This window comes from Gorilla gorilla, chromosome Y, assembly GCF_029281585.2.
Source record: "Gorilla gorilla gorilla isolate KB3781 chromosome Y, NHGRI_mGorGor1-v2.1_pri, whole genome shotgun sequence".
In the NCBI taxonomy this organism is placed as follows: domain Eukaryota; kingdom Metazoa; phylum Chordata; class Mammalia; order Primates; family Hominidae; genus Gorilla; species Gorilla gorilla.
The window spans coordinates 19,218,368-19,238,898 of record NC_073248.2 but is presented as its reverse complement, the minus strand read 5'-3'; the positions used below and the strand labels follow the sequence as shown (position 1 = coordinate 19,238,898).

Here is a 20,531-nt window from a genome sequence, read left to right as displayed (position 1 = left end):
CTCCCTCCTTATCACAAGAATGATACCAAACTCTTCATAAGGGATCCACCCTCATGAACCAAGCATCTGCCACTCAACCTCACCTCCAACACTGGGGATCAAATTTCAACGTGTAGTTTGTAAAGGCAAATATCCAAACTATAGCAGTAACTATGTGAGATTGCAAACATGTTAATTTGCTTCAGTATAGTAGCCTTTGAAATATCAAAATGCATCCCATAGCATCATGTAGTACACATGAAATGCACATAATAGGATGCATTTATTTATTTATTTATTTATTTATTTATTTATTTATTTATTTATTTATTTATTTATTATACTTTAAGTTCTAGGGTACATGTGCACAACAGGCAGGTTTAATACATACGTATTCATGTGCCATGTTGCTTTGCTGCCCCCATCAATTCATCATTTACATTAGATATTTCTCTTAATGCTATCCCTTCCCAAGCCCCCCACTCCCCACCCCCAGACAGGACCCAGTGTGTGATGTTCCCTGCCCTGTGTCCAAGTGATCTCACTGTTCAAAATTTCCACCTATGAATGAGAACACGCAGTGTTTGGTTTTCTGGCATTGTGATAGTTGGCTGAGAATGATGGCTTCCAGCTTAATCCATGTCCCTGCAAAGGACATAAACTCATCCATTTTTATGGCTGCATAGTATTACAAGGTGTATATGTGCCACATTTTCTTAATCCAGTCTATCATTGATGGACATTTGGATTGGTTCCAAGTCTTTGGTATTGTGAATAGTGCCACAATAAACCTATGTGTGCATGTGTCTTTATAGTAACATGATTTATAATTCTTTGGGTATATATCCAGTAAAAAGATTGCTGGATCAAATGGTAATTCTAGTTCTAGATCTTTGAGGAATTTCCACACTGTCTTCCAAAATGGTTGAAGTAATTTACACTCCCACCAACAGTGTAAAAGCATGCCTGTTTCTCCACATCCACTCCAGCATCTGTTGTTTCTTGACTTTTTAATGATTGCCATTCTAATTGGTGTCAGATGTTGTGTCATTTTGGTTTTGATTTGCATTTCTCTGATAACCAGTGATGATGAACATTGTTTCATGTGTCTGTTGGCCACTCAGATGTGTTTTTTTTTGAGAAGTATCTGTTCATATACTTTGTCCACTTTTTGGTGAAATTTTTTTCATGTAAATTTGGTTTCTTTGTAGATTCTGAATGTCAGTCTTTTGTCAGATGGGTAGATTGCAAAAATTTTCTCCCATTCTGTAGCTTTCCTGTTCATTCAAATGTAGTTCCTTTGGCTGTGCAGAAGTTCTTTAGTTGAATTAGATTTCATTTGTCTATTTTAGCTTTGGTTGCCATTGCTTTTGGTGTTTTAGTCATGAAGTCCTTGCCCATTGCCTATGTCATGAATGGTATTGGCTAGGTTTTCCTCTAGGGTTTTTACGGCTTTAGGTCTAATATTTAAGTCTTTAATCCATTTTGAATTAATTTTTGTGTTAGGTGTAATTAAGGGATGCAGTTTCAACTTTCTACAAATGGCCATCCAGTTTTCCCAGCACCATTTATTAAACAGGGACTCCTTTCCCCATTTCTTCTTTTTGTCAGGTTTGTCAAAGATAAGATGATTGTAGATGTGTGTTTTTATTTCTGAGGCCTCTCTTTTGATCCATTGGTCAATGTATCTGTTTTGAAAACTGCAGTAACCATGCAGTTTTGGTTACTGTAGCCTTGTAGTATAGTTTGAAGTAACCATGCAGTTTTGGTTACTGTAGCCTTGTAGTATAGTTTGAAGTCAGGTAGCGTGATGCCTACAGCTTTGTTCTTTTTGCTTAGGATTGTCTTGACAATGTGGGCTTTTTTTTGTTCCATATGAATTTTAAAGTAGTTTTTTCCAATTCTGTGAAGAAGTCTTTGTTAGCTTGATGGGGATGACCTTGAATGTACAAATTACTTTGGGCACAATGGCCATTTTCAAGATATTGGTTCTTCTTATCCATGATCATAGAATATTCTTCCATTTGTTTGTGTCCTTTTTTATTTCGTTGAACAGTGGTCTGTTGTTCTCCTTGAACAGGTCCTTCACATCCCTTGTATGTTTCATTCCTACATATTTTATTCTCTTTGTAGCAATTTCGAATGGGAATCCACTCATGATTTGGCTCTCTGTTTGTCTGTTAATGGTGTATAGGAATGCTTGTCATTTTTGCACATTTATTTTTGTATCCTGAGACTTTATTGAAGTTGCTTATCAGCTTAAGGAGATTTTGGGATGAGATGACAGGGTTTTCTAAATATACAATCATGTCATCAGAAAACAGGGATGATTTGACTTACTCATTTCCTAATTGAATACTCTTTATTTCTTTCTCTTGTCTGATTGCCCTGGCCAGAACTTCCAACACTATGTTGAATAGAAGTGAGCATCCTTGTTGAGAGAAGGCATCCTTGTCTTGTGCTGCTTCTCATAGGAAATGCTTCCAGTATTTGCCCACTCAGTATGATATTGGCTGTGGGCTTGTCACAAGGAACTTTTATTATTTCGAGATACATTTCTATCAATACCTACTTTATTGAGAGTTTTTAGCATGAAGGGCTATTGGATTTTGTTGAAGGCTTTTCTGCATCTGTTGAGATAATCATGTGGTTTTCGTCATTGGTACTGCTTATGTGATGGATTATATTTATTGATTTGTGTATGTTGAACCAGACTTGCATCCAAGGGATGAAGCTTACATGATCATGGTAGAGAAGATTTTTGATGTGGTGGTGGATTCTGTTTGCCAGTATTTTATTGAGGGTTTTTGCATTGATGTTCTTCAGGGATATTGGTCTAAAATTCTCTTTTTTTTATTGGTATCAGAATGATGTTGGCCTCATAAAATAAGTCAGGGATGATTTCTTATTTTTTATTGATTGGAATAGTTTCAGAAGGAATGGTACCAGCTCCTCTTTGTACATCTGGTAGAATTCAGCTCTGAATTAAACTGGTCCTGGACTTTTGTTTTTGGTTGGTAGGCTATTAATTAGTTCCTCAATTTCAGAGCCTGTTATTGGTCTATTTAGAGATCCAGTTCTTCCTACTTTTGCTTTGTGAGGGTTTGTTTGTCCAGGAATTTATCCATTTCTTCTAGATTTTCTAGTTTATTTGCGTAGAGGTGTTTACAGTTTACTCTGATGGTAGTTTGTATTTCTGTAGGGTCGGTGGTGATATCCCATTTATCATTTTTATTGCATGTATTTGATTCTTCTCTCTTTTCTTCTTTATTAGTCTTGATAGTGGTCTATCAATTTGGTTGGCCTTTTCAAAAAAGCAGTTATTGATTTCATTGATTTTTTGAAGGTTTTTTTTTTGTCTCTATCTCTTTCAGTGTTGCTCTCATCTTAGTTATTTCTTGCCTTCTCCAAGCTTTTGATTTTGTTTGATCTTGCTTTGCTAGTTCTTTTAATTGTGATGTTAGGGTGTCAGTTTTCCTGCTTTTTCTTGTGTGTTCAGTGCCACACATTTCCCTCTACACACTACTTTAAATGTGTCCCAGAGATTCTGGTACATTGTGTCGTTTTTCTCATTGGTTTCAAAGAACATCTTTGTTTCTGGTTTCATTTCGTTTCTTACCCAGCAGTCATTAAGGAGCAAGTTGCTCAGTTTTCACATAGTTGTGAAGTTTTCAGTGAATTCCTTAATCCTCAGTTCTAATTTGATTGCACTGTGGTCTGAGAGACAGTTTGCTGTGATTTCTGTTCTTTTACATTTGCTGAGGAGTGTTTTACTTCCAGTTACTTAGTCAATTTTAGAATAAGTGTGATGTGTTCTGTAGATATCTATTAGGTCTGCTTATTGCAGACCTGAGTTCAGGTCCTGAATATCCTTGTTGATCTTCTGTCTTATTGATCTGTCTAATACTGACTGTGAGGTGTTAAAATCTCCCATTATGATTGCATGGGAGTCTAAATCTCTTTGTAAGTCTCTAAGGACTTGCTTTATGAATCTGGGTGCTCTTGTATTGGATGCATACATATTTAGGATACTTAGCTCTTCTTCATGAATTGATCCCTTTATCATTATGTAATGGTCTTCTTTGTATCTTTTGATCTTTGTTGGTTAAATATCTGTTTTATCAGACTAGGATTGCAACCCCTGCTTTCTTTTTCTCTGTTTTTTTTTTGTTTGTTTGTTTTTGTTTTTTTGTTTTTTGTTTTTGCTTTCCATAGACTTGGTAGATCTTCTTCCATCCCTTTATTTTGAGCCTATGTGCATCATTGCATACGAGATGGGTCTCCTGAATACAGCACATTGATTCATCTTGACTCTATGCAATTTGCCAGTCTGTGTCTTTTAACTGGGGCATTTAGCCCATTTACATTTAAGGTTAATATTGTTATCTGTGAATTTGATCCTGTCGTTATGACGTTTGCTGGGTAGTTTGCCCGTTAATTAATGCAGTCTCTTCATAGCATTGATGGTCTTTACAATTTGTCATGTTTTTGCACTGGCTGGTACCAATTGTTTCTTTCCAAGTTTAGTGCTTCCTTCATGAGCTCTTGTAAGGCAGGCCTGGTGGTGACAAAATCTCTCAGAATTTGCTTCTCTGTAAAGGATGTTATTTCTCCTTCACTTACAAAGTTTAGTTTGGCTGGATATGAAATTCTGGGTTGAAAATTCTTTTCTTTAAAGATGTTGAATGTTGGTCCCCACTCTCTTCTGGCTTCTAGGGTTTCTGCCAAGAGATTCGCTGTTAGTGTTATGGGCTTACCTTTGTGGGTAACTCAACCTTTCTCTCTGGCTGCCCTTAATACTATTTCCTTCATTTCAACCTTGGTGAACCTGACAATTATGTGTCTTCAGGTTGCTCTTCTCGAGCAATGTCTTGGTGGTTTTTTCTGTATTTCCTGAATTTGAATGTTGGCCTATCTTGCTAGGTTGGGGAAGTTTTCCTGGATGATATCCTGAAGATTGTTTTCCAGCTTGGTTCCATTCTTTCCATCACTTTCAGGTACACCAATCAAATGTAGATTTGGTCTTTTCACTTAGTTCTATATCTTTTGAGGCTTTGTTTATTTCTTTTTGCTGTGTTTTGTCTAACCTTGTCTTCTTGTTTTATTTTATTAATGTAATCTTTAGTCACTGATATCCTTTCTTCCACTTGATTGAATCAGCTACTGAAGCTTGTGGTATGTGTCACAAAGTCCTTGTGCCATGGTTTTCAACTCCATTAAGTCATGTAAGGTATTCTGTACATTGTTTATTCGAGTTAGCCTTTCATCTAGTCTTTTTTCAAGGTTTATAGCTTTCTTGTGATGGTTTTGAACATGCTACTTTAGTTTGGAGAAGTTTGTTATTGCTGACCTTCTGGAGCCTACTTCTGTCAACTTATCAAAGTGATTCTCCATCAGGTTTTGTTCTGTTGTTTGTGAGGAGCTGTAATCCTTTGGAGGAGAAGAGGTGCTCTCATTTTTAGAATTTTCAGCATTTCTGCTCTAATTTCTCCCCATCTTTGTGGTTTTATCTACCTTGGATTTTTGAAGTTGGTGATCTACAGATGGGGTTCTGCATAGATGACCTTTTTGTTGATGTTGCTGCTATTCCTTTCTGTTTCTTAGTTTTCCTTCAAACAGTCAGATCCTTCATCTGCAGGTCTGTTGGAATTTTGTGGAGTTTCGATACAGATTCTGTTTGCCTGGGCATCACCAGCAGAGGCTGCAGAACAGCAAATATTGCAGAACGGCAAATATTGATGCATGATCATTTCTCTGGAAGCTTCATCCCAAAGGAGCTGCCACCTATATGAGGTGTCTGTTGACCCCTACTTGGAGGTGTCTCCCAGTTGGGCTACATGGGGATCAAGGACCCACTTCAGGAGGCAGTCTGTCCATTCTCTGCACTCAAACAGCATTCTAGAAGAACCACTGCCCTCTTCAGAGCTGTCAGACAGAGACGTTTAAGTCTGCAGAAGCTGTCTGCTGCCTTTTTTTCAGCTATCCCCTGCCCACAGAGGTGGAGTCTTGAGGCAGTAGGCCTTGTTGAGCTGTGGTGGTTTCCACCTAGTTTGAGCTTCCTGGCTGCTGTGTTTACCGACTCAAGCCTTAACAATGATGGCTGTCCCTCTACCAGCTAGGCTGCCACCTCGGAGCTTGATCTCAGAATGCTGTGTTAGCAGTTACCAAGGCTCTGTGAGTGTGGGACCCACCAAGCAAGGCATGGGAGAGAATCTTTTTGTCTGCCAGTTGCAAAGACCTTGGGAAAAGTGCAGCATTTGGGTGGGAGTGTCCTGTTTTTCCAAGTAGTTTGTCACAACTTCCCTTTTCTAGGAAAGGGAAATCTCCTGATCCCTTTTGCATCCCAGGTGGGGTGACTCCCCAACCTGTTTTAGCTCTCCCTCAATGGGCTGCACCCACTGTCCAACCAGTCCCAATGAGAAGAACCAGGTACCTCAGTTGGAAATGCAGAAGTCACTCACCTTGTGTGTCGATCATGCTGGGAGCTGCAGACTGGAGCTGTTCCTATTTAACCATCTTGGAACACCCTCATAAAAATAAATAGGATGCATTTTTAAAGGTAATTTTTTTTTTAGATAGAGTCTCGTTCTGTCACTCAGGCTGCAGTGCAGTGCCATGATTCAGTCTTACTGCAAGCTCCGCCACCTGGGTTCATGTCATTCTCCGGCCTCAGGCTCCCAAGTAGCTGGGACTACAGGCACCTGCCACCACGCCTGGCTAATTGTTTGTATTTTTAGTAGAGATGGGGTTTCACCATGTTTGCCAGGATGATCTTGATCTCATCACATTGTGATCTGCCCCCCTCAGCCTCTCAAAGTGCTAGGATTACAGGCATGAGCTACTGTGCTTGGCCCAAGGTAAATTCTCTATTTAAGTGCTCATACATCCAGTTTTGTTGAACACATACTTTAAACCTGTATTACAGATAAACGTGAATTGCAGGGTTTTCTTCACCCACTTCCCTGTCCCTTTCAATCAGCTGGCTGTGAGATCACTTAAACCAGGGACATGAGGCTCAGGACTGGCCCAAGGTGTGTTGTGGTTGCCCCTCTACATTTCAAGGTCACTGTGTGGCAGGGTCAGGTCTTTGGCTGGAGAAAAGTGCATTGTGTCACCAGAGGAGGTCTTGGTCAGTTGATTTGAGAAACAACACAAGCACTAATATTTGGAATGTCGCAGGTTAGTGTTGGGGAAGCCAGCCCCACACCACCTGATGGGTACCCCAATACTGGCAGAGACAAATGAGTTGGAAAGAGACAGAATAACTGCTTAAAAGATGGGTCCAGGGGTCTGGAGCATAGGAGGCTTGCTTACAGCCCAGATCTCTAGGGCTCCACCCAATTTATTGGTTTACAAGCTCTTTGTTCTCAGGGCAGTTGTGAGGATGAGGAAGGGATGAGGAAAAGGATTAGTCATTGAAGGAGAAATCATGAGTCATTCAATAAGATGTATACTGGTGGCAGTTTCTGTGAATTTCCTAGAGCAAAGGCGTATGTCTAAGCTACTTAAGATCTTTAAATTATCGGGGCTGAAACAGTTCAGAGTGGGTTTCAGGAAGAGCCAAGATGTTTGATTATGCTCTACTGCTTCAAGGGAGTGTTATCTCCCTGAGCAACCTGTGGAATGCTGCTGAGCAGTTATGCTCTCAGGGCATACAGACTTCAAGGCAATAAGACTTTTCTCCACAGAAGCTGCCCATGGCTCCCCATGGATGTCTCACAGAGGGTAGACCAACTCACCTGGCACCTGAGAAACTCTCTTTTCCAATTACAGATTGTTGGTTTAGACTAAAAGCAGTAAAAGAGATAAACAAACCATATCGGAGTGGCCCTGTGGTGACAGCATTTTCTGGCTGGGCCTCAGAGTCCCACAAAACCTCCCCTGCCATCTGATCTCTTGTAGAGGGACATGAATAAAATGGACCACTCAAGGACCATCACAACCACTGGGCTTGGCCTTGGACTTTCCAGGAGACAAGAACATTTGAAAGCCACTGACTGCCAGATACTGTCATCCTATGGGCCATGGGACCATCTCACCTATTCAGTTCCCCTCTACCATCTAGTAGCGAGTAGAGCATGGAGTGGGCATAGGGATGACAGGGCCCTGTCACTGTGATCAAGTCAGACCCCAGGGAGGAGAAAACCACCAGCAAGGAGCCCATGTCACGGGCCAGGTTTGGGGAGCAGCTTTCTCTAACCTTACTCTTGCTCCTGCAGCCTGACTCATCACCTGAATTTACATATATATTTGGAGAATGGAGACAACAAACTTAGAACAAGACACACAGGCCTGCCACCTAAAGACAAACCCAGCTATCATTGTGGGGTGTTTATTTTTATTATTTTCTTTGTTTTACTCTTCTCATGTTTCTGATACATATCAGTGCCTTTTGAGCACCCTCCCTGCACTCTGTGATCTTCCTTTGATGAAGAGGATCCTTTAAGGATAAGAGAAGTACATAGGTTGGCCAGCTGTGGCTCTGGTCTACATGTGGGGTAGGCCTACATCTTGGCTGGCCTTCACACCATGTGCACATTTGCTCCTTCATTTCACATAACATTATGACTATAGCATCTTTCTTGACACCTCATGTGCCTGCTTATATTTAGATCCTGCACTGCCCAGGTGTGTGACCCTAGAAAGATTCATGTGACATCTCACCTGTACAGTAGGGATGCTGCCAGGACCTGCCATGGGACTGTTGCAAATGTTAAGGGGCAGTGGTTATCAAAAGCCTGAGTACCATTGAGACACAGTTAGCATTCACAAAATGCCAATTCTTTTTTTATCAACTGTTGCCTAATAGTTCTTTAGGATAAACTGTCGTTTATTCACATAACTAGTAAGCTCTTGCTAATTGTTTTCCTAGTTTCAAAACTGGAGAACAATACTTCATTGAAAGTCATTGTAAATAAAGTGCTAACATATTATCGTTTTCCAGTAATAGGCTTTATTAAGTGTTTCAAGGTGGCCAGGTCAATCAGAGCCTGGACAAAGTCTTTGCAACCACAGGGAAAATGGTAAAGGCATTGCAATTTGTGATATCCTGGAGCCCACAGCCACTAGTAGCCAAATTGAAACAGGAACCCACATTCTTAGCTTGGCTTCAGTTTCTTTCCAGGTCTTACTGAGAGGTGAAGCCAGGCTTCTGGGTGGGTGGGGACTTGGAGAACTTTTCTGTCTAGCTAAAGGATTGTAAACACGCCAATAAGCACTCTGTGTCAGGCTAAAGGTTTGTAATTGTACCATTCAGGGCTCTGTGTCTAGCTAATTGGGTGGGGACTTGGATAACTTTTGTGTCTAGCTAAAGGACTGTAAATACCCCAATCAGCACTCTGTGTCTAACTGAAGGTTTGTAAATGCACCAGTCAGCACTCAGGTCAAAAGGGACCAATCAGCTCTCAGTAAAATGGACTAATCAGCACTCTGTAAAATTGACCAAACTGAGCTCTGTATAATGGAACAATCAACGCTCTGTAAAATCAGCAGGACATGGATGAGGCCAAATAAGGGAGTAAAACCTGGCCACCTAAGCCAGCAGTGGCAACCCGCTTCAGTGTCCTTCCATACTGTGGAAGATTTTTCTCTTGCTCTTCAAGATAAATCTTGCTGCTCCTCACTCTTTGGGACAGCACTGCCTTTATGAGCTGTAACACTCACCATGAAGGTCTGCAGCTTCACTCCTGAAGTCTGCGATACCACGAACCCACCAGAAGGAAGAAACTGGACACATCCGAACATCAGAAGGAACAAATTCCGGACACACCATGTTTAAGAACTATAACACTCACCATGAGGGCCCGTGGCTTCATTCTTGAAGTCAGTGAGGCCAAGAACCCACGAATTCTGGACACAGTACTGCTCTGGCCTGAGAGAGCCTCTGCCCACAAAAATATGGTGTCCTCTGTGTCCCCCAGGTCACTGCAGGGTGGCGAGATGTACCAGTAGGGGAATGACCATGATGCTCCCACCCTCCCCTTCATCTTTTCTCGTCCTTTCCTCTGCCCACTGGTTGCTTGCAGTAACATGCTAGACCTCTCTATGGCTGCACCTGAATCATGGCTGATGCCTCTACCACTAGCATCCTCCAAGGAAGCTTCCTTCCAGACTCGGCAGTTGGTCTACAGTTAGGGGCTGGACTTCATGACACACACTGCAAACACCTCTGTGGCTGTGTCTATTGACACCTTTGGTGATGCCTACATGTGGATCTCCTTTGACAGATCTTGATTGAGTTTTTGAGCTGGATATTGTGACTACTTGGTTCTTGTTTTGAGGGAGCAGAAGTGGGGTAGAGCCAGGATTTTCTGCTGGAATCTGTGGTGTTTAATTAGGCTTCAAACCAGTAGAGCTGGAACAAAGACTCTTCCTAGAGTCTCTGAAACCACAGATTATTTCTCATATACTTCATTTTGAAAATAAAAATATATGCACATGACTGAAAAATACAGAAGTGAGGCAAGAGTTACACAGAAGGAGCTGCCACCATGTGCACCTAATCCTGGTGCGCTGAATTACCTGTTAACACCAGGTACAACAGACGAAGGCTGAGCTTCTTAGACTCCTGACCTTTCATCCACTCTCAGCTAATGGTAGGCATATCATGAGTTTAGTTTCTTTCTTAGTGATCGTTGAAGTTGTAAGCAACTGTAGAATATATATATTTAGATATCTATTTCATCAGTCCAATACAAGACAATCTCGAGACTTTCCTCTTGTAGGGAGTATATTGGCATTGTGAATTTACCTACATTTCTTAGTATTCTATGGGTAATAGATATTTTGTCTTTAGCTTTCTGTTTTCTTGGAGTTTCTAATTGCCTTTTCTTCTTTCCATTTTAAATTAAACTGTCTACTTTTATCACTTCCTTAATGTCTTCCCACATTTCTAATCTCCCATCTGAAAAGTCATGGCTGGACACCTTCCTTTTTCCCTTTCCCATCCAACCAACATCTCTCTAGGCCTGGGGTGGATCTGTCATTCCCAGAGCTTTTATAATTGCCTCCCTGGGTTTTTACGTGTGAAATTCTATTTCACTACTGCAGCTTTGGAACAAATCTCCCAGAGAGCTAGACAGTTTTCTTATGATTTATTTTTTTAATTGTATGTGCTTTTGAAATATATTTCAGATTCTCTCTCCCATTTTTTTTGAAAGCTACACATTTTAAGAGAATTTCAAGCTATCTTTCCTAATCTCTGGATTTTCCTCTTATCTTCCTGAATTTGGTTACTTTCTATGGATGCAATATTTTATACTTCTCCAAGACTTTAGGGAGCATGGGTTTTGAACTTTCCTTGAATAGAGGTCATGGGGCCAGAAGGAAGAAGGAATTTAAAGGCTCATTTCTCTGGAGGTGGGTTGTCTGTTTGATCATATTTGTCTTTTTTATTTCAGTGTTTTAAATTGTTGGACACTCATGTTTGCCAGTGCAATTAGTACTAAGGTGGAAATGGGGATGGTCACAGACTCATTTCATATTAGGACAAGAGGAACTGGCCTTCAAACCAGGGGCCTACACATGGGAAGTATAATTTCCTCTGGGAATCCCTAAGCTTCCTTGTTTCCTCTGCAGAAACCTTCATCTTCGGTTGCCCTGCTGCTGCCTTGGCATCGTGATGCTCTTCCTCTACTTGCCCAACTGTGGACATTGTGCTCATGGATTTTCCCTTTTCTTTCTCTTGAACAGAGAAGATGCAAACCATTTCTCTACTGTGATGGAACCAGAATGTCCACATTAGAACTTGAACATTATTTCCTCTACATCAGAGGGCATGTTAGCTTCTCCATGAAAAAGGAAATAGCAGAAAACAGACACATGGACAGGAAGGTCACTTTGACCTGTAAAGGTCTTAAGGGGCAGCTGGGTACTGTGTCAGGTGGTCACTCTTCCATGCAAAAGGAAGGACTGTGTGAGCCTTTCTGTCAGACCTGTTCTGTTTCTGAGCTCAGGGCCAACTGAATTCTCATGTACAGACTCACGCATTGAAAAAAGAAAGAACCTGCCTTCTCAGGCATCCTGCCCATCCTTATTCTTAGCTCCGGATTGTGATTCCTTATTTAAAAACAGCTTCATTGATGTGCGATCGGTATATGGTAAACTGCACATGGGTAGACAGAACTGATTATTTTCTCCATGTGAGTATTCCATTCACCGCAAGGCTACAAGTGTGATGAAGGTCATGAAAACGTATCTTACTCCCAGCAATAATGATCTCTCACTGGCCACCCTACGACCACCTACCTTCTTCTTCCACTAAAAAGTAGTGGTGTTTTATAGAATTACATGTAAATACAATATGTACTTGGGTCTTTCTGAATTGTTCTGATCTGGCTTCTTTTATTCAGCAGAACTACTTTAAGAGCCACACTGTTCTGAGTGCATCAACAGTCCATTATTTTTCATGATGAGCCACATGCCATGGTGTGGATATGCCACAGCTCGTTCACCCTTATTCTGCTTATGGGCATTTGGGGGCTCCTGGTTTGGCACCATTATGTGTAAGGATGTCATGAATATTTATTTATGTACATGGCCTGTGAACTTGCCTTCATTTCTCATGGTTCATTCGCAGGAGTGCATTGGCCACATCATGTGATGCTAGGTATGTGTTGACCTTGCTAAGTGACCAGTGATCTTTGTCCTAACAGTTTGATCCATTTCCTGTTTTCTCTCTTGCTACCTATGATTTAGTCATACTAACCTCTTGCCTCCTTCACCTCCAGGGCGATAACTTCTTAGCACACCACCCTTCCTTTACACTTGGAATCACCAGCTCATTCTCCATGTACTGACTCTGACGCTCTCATTAAAGTTGCCTTCTGTGATGCATGTGTAACACATTCCCCTTGAAACACCCTATGTATGAGAGGGTTTTGGGATAAGAGACTGTTCCTGATGAGTATCAAATACCTACAATGACTCTGAATGGGAGAAAGATGACTGGGTGGGTCTTGTCACCCATTGTCCTTGGAGCTCATCTTGGTTGATGGAAAGAAGACTTGGTGGGGCATGGACATATTTTCAAGTGACTCATAGACTTTTTCTAAATGACAACTGGAGACCTGGCCATGGGTGGAAACCTGAGTATGGAGTTTTTCGGAAGCTGAGTGATTTTAAGTGAGTCACTCAATCACCTGATCCTGGTCTTTTCCTCTATGTGTGGGACTACTGTTACCTTGCAGTGTTGCCGTGAGTTCACTGGAGCAAGACACCTGCAAATGGTGCTTCTCAGAACATGTTAATTTCCCTTTATTGAAATGGAATAACCCATGGGTATTATGAGCTGAGGTCTGAAATACAATTGAGCAAGATGCAGAAGAACTTGTAAACCCTGTGGAGGCTTCACTGATCACTTGGTCTCTGGAAAGACAGCAGAGAAAAAGTGACCTAGAGCTGGAAATGGCCAGTGGGTCTTTTAAAGGTAGTTAAACAGGGATGAGTGGGGCAGGAGAGAGTTCTCTCCATCCACCTACCAGGAATGTCACCCATTGTGTGACGGTTGGACAGTTGTCATATTTCTTCACTAAAAATAGTAACTTAGCAACAGGATCCAGTGATATACAAGTTCCTTCTGATTCACAACAGCTGGTAACATTAAAGTGTTAATTAAACTCACACACCAGGGAGGAAAAATGGTTTCCAACAAAATCTCACATATTGAGTGAGTGAACCCAGGCATGCACATTAAGAGACAAAATGGCAGAGTATGACTTTCTGAGGTCACTCCACCAAAAAAAGGGAGGAAACCTCAGATGGGCTTACAAATAACTGCTTAAACACACTGCCTATACTCACTTCCCAAGGGTAAGGAGGGAACTGTGTCTATGGGCAGCCCACACTAAGGGAAGCATCATGGAAAAGAGTGCACCCGTTGCTGGAGGTAGGCCAGCCTGAAAAGTCTCAGAATAAATGTTAATGGCTACACTTGTTCTTCAAGTCACACATTTGGATCTCTTCCAAGTGCCGTTTTCATTCTTTCCTGCTCTATACCTTTTTCATAAATGTCCACTCCTGCTGTGAAACTTGCCTCAGGTTTTTTTTTTCTTCTTCTTTATGCCCATCAGTTGAATTCTTTCACCTGAGGAGGCAAGAATCACCATTGCTAAAGACCCGGATGGATTTGCTGCCAGTAACTCAGATACCTTCCACTGGTAACAGGTCTAGGAGCTGGTGGACATAGAAACTGGAATATGTGTCCAGAATGTGCCTGCCCTGACCCCAGGCCGTTATGGACTGTGCAGGTACTTGAACCCCGGGTTAAGGGGACACCATGGAAAGAGAGCTCAGTGTGATGTTGGAATACTGGGGATAGGATATTTTTTACTGAGGTAAAATTCCCGTAATATTTCAACTGATTTTTAAGATATAATTCAGTAACACAGGAAAGTACATGTTCTACCACCATTTAATTCCAAATTATTTTCTTCATCCCAAATGGAAATCCCCTACCTATTAAAGAACTACTACCCAATCTGTCCTCTTTCTGACTCCTGACAATTAGCAATCTGCTTTCTTTACCTATGAAATTACTTATTCTGGAGATTTTTATACAAATAATGTAATACAGTATGTGACTTTTGTGCTTAGCTTGTTTAAACACAATGGTTTGCACTATCTTCACATTGTAGTATGAGTGTCTCAATCCTTTTTATAGCTAAATATTATTCCACCGTATGGATATACTACGTTTTGTTTTTCTATTATTTGTCAGCGGACGTTTGCTTTCTTTCCATGTTTTAGTTATTGTGAATAATTCTGCTATGAATATATGTGTACAGGTTTTTGTTTGAATACCTGCTTTATATTTTTTTGTGTATACACCTGGGGAGGATTTGCTGGTTTCTAGGATAATTCTATGTTTAGATTTTTGCAGAAACACCAAACTCTATTCCACAGCAGATGAACTATTTTATCTTTGTGCTTCTCCATTTCAATGTCAACTTTTTTAGTTTATGGTTTTTAAATAATAATAATTATAATAGGTGTAAAGTGGTGTCTTATTGTGGCTTTGATTTGCATTTCCCTGAGGTGGGTGATGTTGAGCTACTTTTTATGTGTGGTTTTTTGTATATTTTTTTAAAAATATTTTCAATTTCTCTATTCCTTTTTTTTAAATTGCATTGTTTGTCTTTTTGTTCTTGAATTGTAAGAATTTCTCCTACATGCCAGACACTAGGCTCTTACCTTTATATATGACTTGCAAATATTTTGTCCTATGCTGTTGGTTTTCTACTGACTATCCTGATAGTAGTGTCCTTTGAAGCATGAAAGATTTTAGTTTTAAAGAGGGTCAATTTATCTATTTTTTCTTTTGTTTTCTGTGCATTCTCTGTCATACCCAGGAAACTTGATGAATTCAATATCAATAAGCCCATAAAAATATGTTTGACATCACTAGCCATTAGGTAAAGGAATATCTAAACCACAATTATATTACCACTTTTTACCCACTAGAATGTGATTTTTTTTTTGAAAAAAGGACAGTTGGAGAGAATGTGGAGAAAATGGAACCCTTGTGCATTGCTGGTGAGAAAGTGAAATGGTGGTGATGGTTTCACAATAACACGAACATACTTAATGCCACTTACCTATACACCTACAAATGTTTAGATTGGTAAATTTTATATTATGTTTCTTTTACTACATACAACAAAGTCTTCCTGAGAACTGGTCCTGAATTAGTTTCATGTGAATGAAAGAAGACCCGTCTCTCCTAGAGGGAGTAGAAGATTTTATTTATTTATTTACTTTGAAATTGAGTCTTGCTCTGTGGCTCAGGCTGAAGGGAAGTGGTGCGGCCTCTGCTCACTGCCAGCTCTACCTCCCATCTTCACACCATTCTCCTGCATCAGCCTCCTGAGTAGCTGGGACTAAAGGTGCCCATCACCATGCCTGGCTAATTTTTTTTCTACTTTTTAGAAGAGACAGGATGTCACCATGTTAGCCATGATGGTCTCGATCTCTAGAGCTTATCATCCACCCACTTTAGCCTCCCAAAGTGCTGGGAATACAGGCTTGAGCCACCACACCTGGCTAAGTAGGAATCTTTTTATTCATGCTTGTACCGCACACTCCTGGCTCTTCCACACACAAAGCATGACCTCACAAATCACAAGCAGTTCAATTCTAACTGGTCTATTTGTACCTCTTTCCAACATCCTGTTCCCCTATTCAACTTACTCTCTGCCCCCCTACAAGCCACTGTACATCACAGGTTTGCTTACCTTCTCTGTAGACTTTTCTATAATGTCATAAAAATGCGATCATACAATATGTGATCTCTTCAGACTGGCACTTTTTGTTACTAATGTTTTCTCATTATTCCACAATTGCTGCCAAAATAAGCATGCATGTCTTGTGCCACAGAAAACTGATCACACACTATGCTCTACTTAGTAAAAACTAAAAAAAAATAAAAATGCTAGTACATATTGTCACATTTAAACTCTTTTTTTTAAATTCATGATTTCTACAATGAATAAATGGATGAATAAAGTACACTGACACACAAATATTCTGTTTTGCCAGTCCAGCTGAGCATCAGGCTGCTTGAAGACTCCAGGCAGAGTGTTGTAAACAGTTTTGACTGTGGCCCTTACCAGCTAGTGAGACTCGCATTTAGTAAGTAAAGATTAATTGACCAAGGCTTTAAGTCAACACCACTAAAGGGTAAATGACAGTGTGGACTTCCCAATTAGAAAGCAATTAATCACTGTGGTAAGTCCAAGATTAGTCTTAGGACAACATGAGCAAGCAAGCTATTTAGATAAACACCCCATATTCCTTTGTTTCTACTCTAACTTATTTAACTAAATGGAAAAGGCTGCCTTTAGCCAAGTTTATTACTGGAGCTTATGCCAACCCCCAAAGCCTTCCAAGAAGGTTTGCATCTGATAATTTTCCCCACCATCCTGACTGAACCCACACAGATGTCAAAGAAGCAACAAGAATTTCTGGAGTACAAACTAGTTTCTGTGGGTATTGAAAAAGCTATTGATTTCAATTTCAGTACATATTTTCATTGCTTAATACATGATACAGATTAGAACTCTGGAGGTTTACCTTCTTGAATCTGCTTTTTCAAAAATCAGACAAAGTGTAAAATCACATGTATTTGGTCTGTTAGTTTCTCTTCACCTTTCACAAGATGGCACTTCTTTTGATTGATATTTGAAGACAGAGACTAATTTATTAAAATATTTTTCACTGTCCTTTTCATTGTTGCTTTTACACACCACAAGTGAAATTTCTGGAAACTTCAACAGTGCACACTTCAAATAAGAATAAAAGACAGTGGGCATCTAGCAAGATGGTTGAAAAAGAACAGCTCTGGTCTGCACCTCCCAGTGAGATCAACACAAAAGACAAGTGATTTCTGTGTCTCCACCTGAAGTACACAGTTCATCTCATTGGGACTGGTTAGACATTGAGTGAGGCCCACAGAAGGCAAGCAGAAGCAGGGTGATTGTTGCCTCACCCAGGAAGTGCAAGGGGCTGCAAACTTCCTCCCATAGCCAAGGGAAGCCATCCCGGGCTGTGCCATCAAGCCTGTATCCAGCACTTTTCACTGGTTTTTGCAACCCACAGACCAGGAGATTCTCTAGTGTGCCTACAGAACCACAACCCTGGGTTTCAAGCATGAAACTGGGTGGCTGCTTTGACACATACTGAGCTAGATGCAAAAGATTTTTTTTGTACCCCAGTGGCACCTGGAACCTTACTGGGACAGAACCATTCACTTCCCTGGAAAGGGGGCTGAAGCTAGGGAACCAAGTGGTCTCATTCATCAGGTCCCATTCACATGGAACACAGCAGGCTGAGATCTACTGGCTTCAAATTCTCACTACCTGCATAAAAGCCTGAAGTCAACCTTGAATGATCAAGCTTGGTGGGGAGAGGGCCGACCACCATTACTGAGACTTACGTATAAGGGTTTCCCTAACAGTGTTAAGAAAGCTGCCAGGAAGTTTGCAGAAGCATGCAAAGTAGCTGTGGCCAGATTGGCTCTCTAGATTCCACCTCACTGATTGTGTCATTTCTGAAAGAATGGCAGCAGCCCCAGTCAGGGGCTTATACTTAAAACTCCCATCTCCCTGGGATAGACAACCTGGGAAAAGGGATGGCTGTGAGTGAAACTGCAGCAGAATTAAACATTCCTGCCTGCCTGTTGTGAAGAGAGCAGTGTATCTCTGAGAACAGTGTTCAAGCCCTGCCCAGGGACAGATTGCCTTTTCAACTTTGCCCCTTACCCCTGTGCCTCCTTACTAGGGAACACATCCCAGCAGGTTTCAACAGACACTTCATACAGAAGAGCTCTGGCTGGCACCAGTCAGGTCCCACTCAGGGCAAAATCTTCCACTTATTGCTGTTCTGCAACTTCAGATGGTCATACCCAGTAAAGCAGCATCTGAAGTAGATCTCTTGCAAACTCCAGCAGACCTGCAGAAGAGATGCTAGACTGATCAACATCAACAAAAAGGGTGCTCATACAAAAACCCAATGCAAAGACCATCGGCATAAAATATCCCAGGTAGATAAATCCATGAAAAATAGGAATAACCAGCACAAAAGAGCTGAAAATTCAGAAAATTAGAATGCTTCTTCTCCTCAAAATGATTGCAACTCCTCCCCAGCAAGGGTACAAAAGTGGATGGAGAAGGAGGTTGATGAATTGGCAGAAGTAGGCTTCAGATGGTGTGTAATAACAAAATTCTCTGTGGTAAAGGAGTATGTTCTAACCCAATGCTAGGAAGCTAAGAACCTTGATAAAATGTTACAGGAACTAAAACAACCAGTTTAAAGAAGAACGTGTATGATCTAACGGAGCTGACAAACACAGTGCAAGAAACATTGTGAAGCAAAAACAAGTATCATTGGCCGAATCAATGAAAAGGAAGAAAAGATATCACAGATTATAGATCAACTTAATGAAATTGTAGGGAAAAGAAAGAGAGATCAGACTGTAACTCTATCTATGTAGAAAGAAGTAGACATAAGAGACTCAATTTTGCTCTGTACTAAGAGAAATTCTTCTGCCTTGAGATGCTGTTAATCTGTAACCCTAGCCCTGACACTGTGCTCACAGAGACATTTGCTGTGTTGACTCAAGGTTTAATGGATTTAGGGCTATGCAGGATGTGCTTTGTTAAACAAGCTCTTGAAGGAAGTATGGTTGTTAAAAGTCATCACCATTCGCTAATTTCAAGTACCTAGGGACACAATACACTGCGGAAGTCCACAAGGACCTCTACCTAGGAAAACCAGGTATCGTCCAATGTTTCTCCCCATGTGATAGCCTGAGATATGGCCCCATGGGAAGGGAAAGACCTAACCATCCTCTAGCCTTAAGGGGTCTGTGCTGAGGAGGATTAGTAAAACAGGAAGTCTTCTTTGCAGTTGTGATAAGAGGAAGGCATCTATCTCCTGCTCATCCCTACCATTCCCCTCTCGAGATGGTAGAGATAATGATTAATAAATACTGAGGGAACTCAGAGACCAGTGCTGGCATGGGTCCTACATATGCTGGGAGCTGGTCCCTTGGGCCTACTTGTCTTTCTCTATACTTTGTCTCCGTGTCTTATTTCTTTTCTCAGTCTCTCATTGCACCTGATAAGAAACAGCCACAGATGTGGAGGGGCAGTCCACCCCTTCAGAAATAAAGCATGAAGACAAGATTAGAGAAAAATGTTTGAAAAGGAAGAAATAAAGCCTCCAAGAAATATGGGACTATGTCAAAAGACAAAACCTACTACTGATTAGTGTACCTGAAGTGAGGGGGAAAATGGAACCAAGTTTGAAACTACACTTCAATGCATTATCCAGGAAAATTTCCCCAACCTAAAAAGACAGGCCATCACTCAAATTCTGAAGATACAGATAACACCACTAAGATGCTCTTTGAGAAGAGCAACATCAAGACATATAACTGTCAGATTCTCCAAGGTTGAATCAAAAGAAAACTAATGTTAAAGACAGTCAGAGAGAAAGGTGAGGTTACATAGAAAGAGAAGCCCATAAGAATAACAGTGGATCTCTCTGAAGAAACCCTACAAGCCAGAAGAGAATGGGGCCAACATTCAACATCCTTAAGAAAAAAACCAACAACCTAGAATTTTATATTCAGCCAAACATATCTTCCTAAGAAAAAGAAAAAATTGTTACACACAACCAAGCATAGATGATTTATGTCACCACCATGCCTGCTTTAGAAGAGCTCCTGAAGTAAACACTAAATATGGAAAGAAAAAACTGTACTCACCACTGAAAAAAAAGCAAAATATAAAGATCAACAACACCAAGAAGAAAGTGCATCAACTAATATACAAAATAACCAGCTAACTATGCCAATGCAGGATCAAATTTACACATAACAATATTAACCTTAAATGTAAATGAACTACATTTGCCAATTAAAGTACACAGACTAGCAAATTGGATAAAGGGTCAAGACCCTCTGATGTGCTACATTCAGGAGACTCATCTCATGGATGAAGACATGCATACACTCAAAATAAGTAGAAAGTCAAAAAAAAAAAAACAGGGGTTGC

The 20,531-nt window shown here is 40.7% G+C and overlaps 1 pseudogene; it reads right to left on the bottom strand.

Moving 5' to 3' along the window:
• The window catches only part of LOC129530205 (centriole and centriolar satellite protein OFD1-like), an 812,440-nt pseudogene extending 793,944 nt beyond the window's left edge, over positions 1-18,496 (bottom strand).
• Between the last annotated feature and the right edge of the window lie 2,035 nt (positions 18,497-20,531).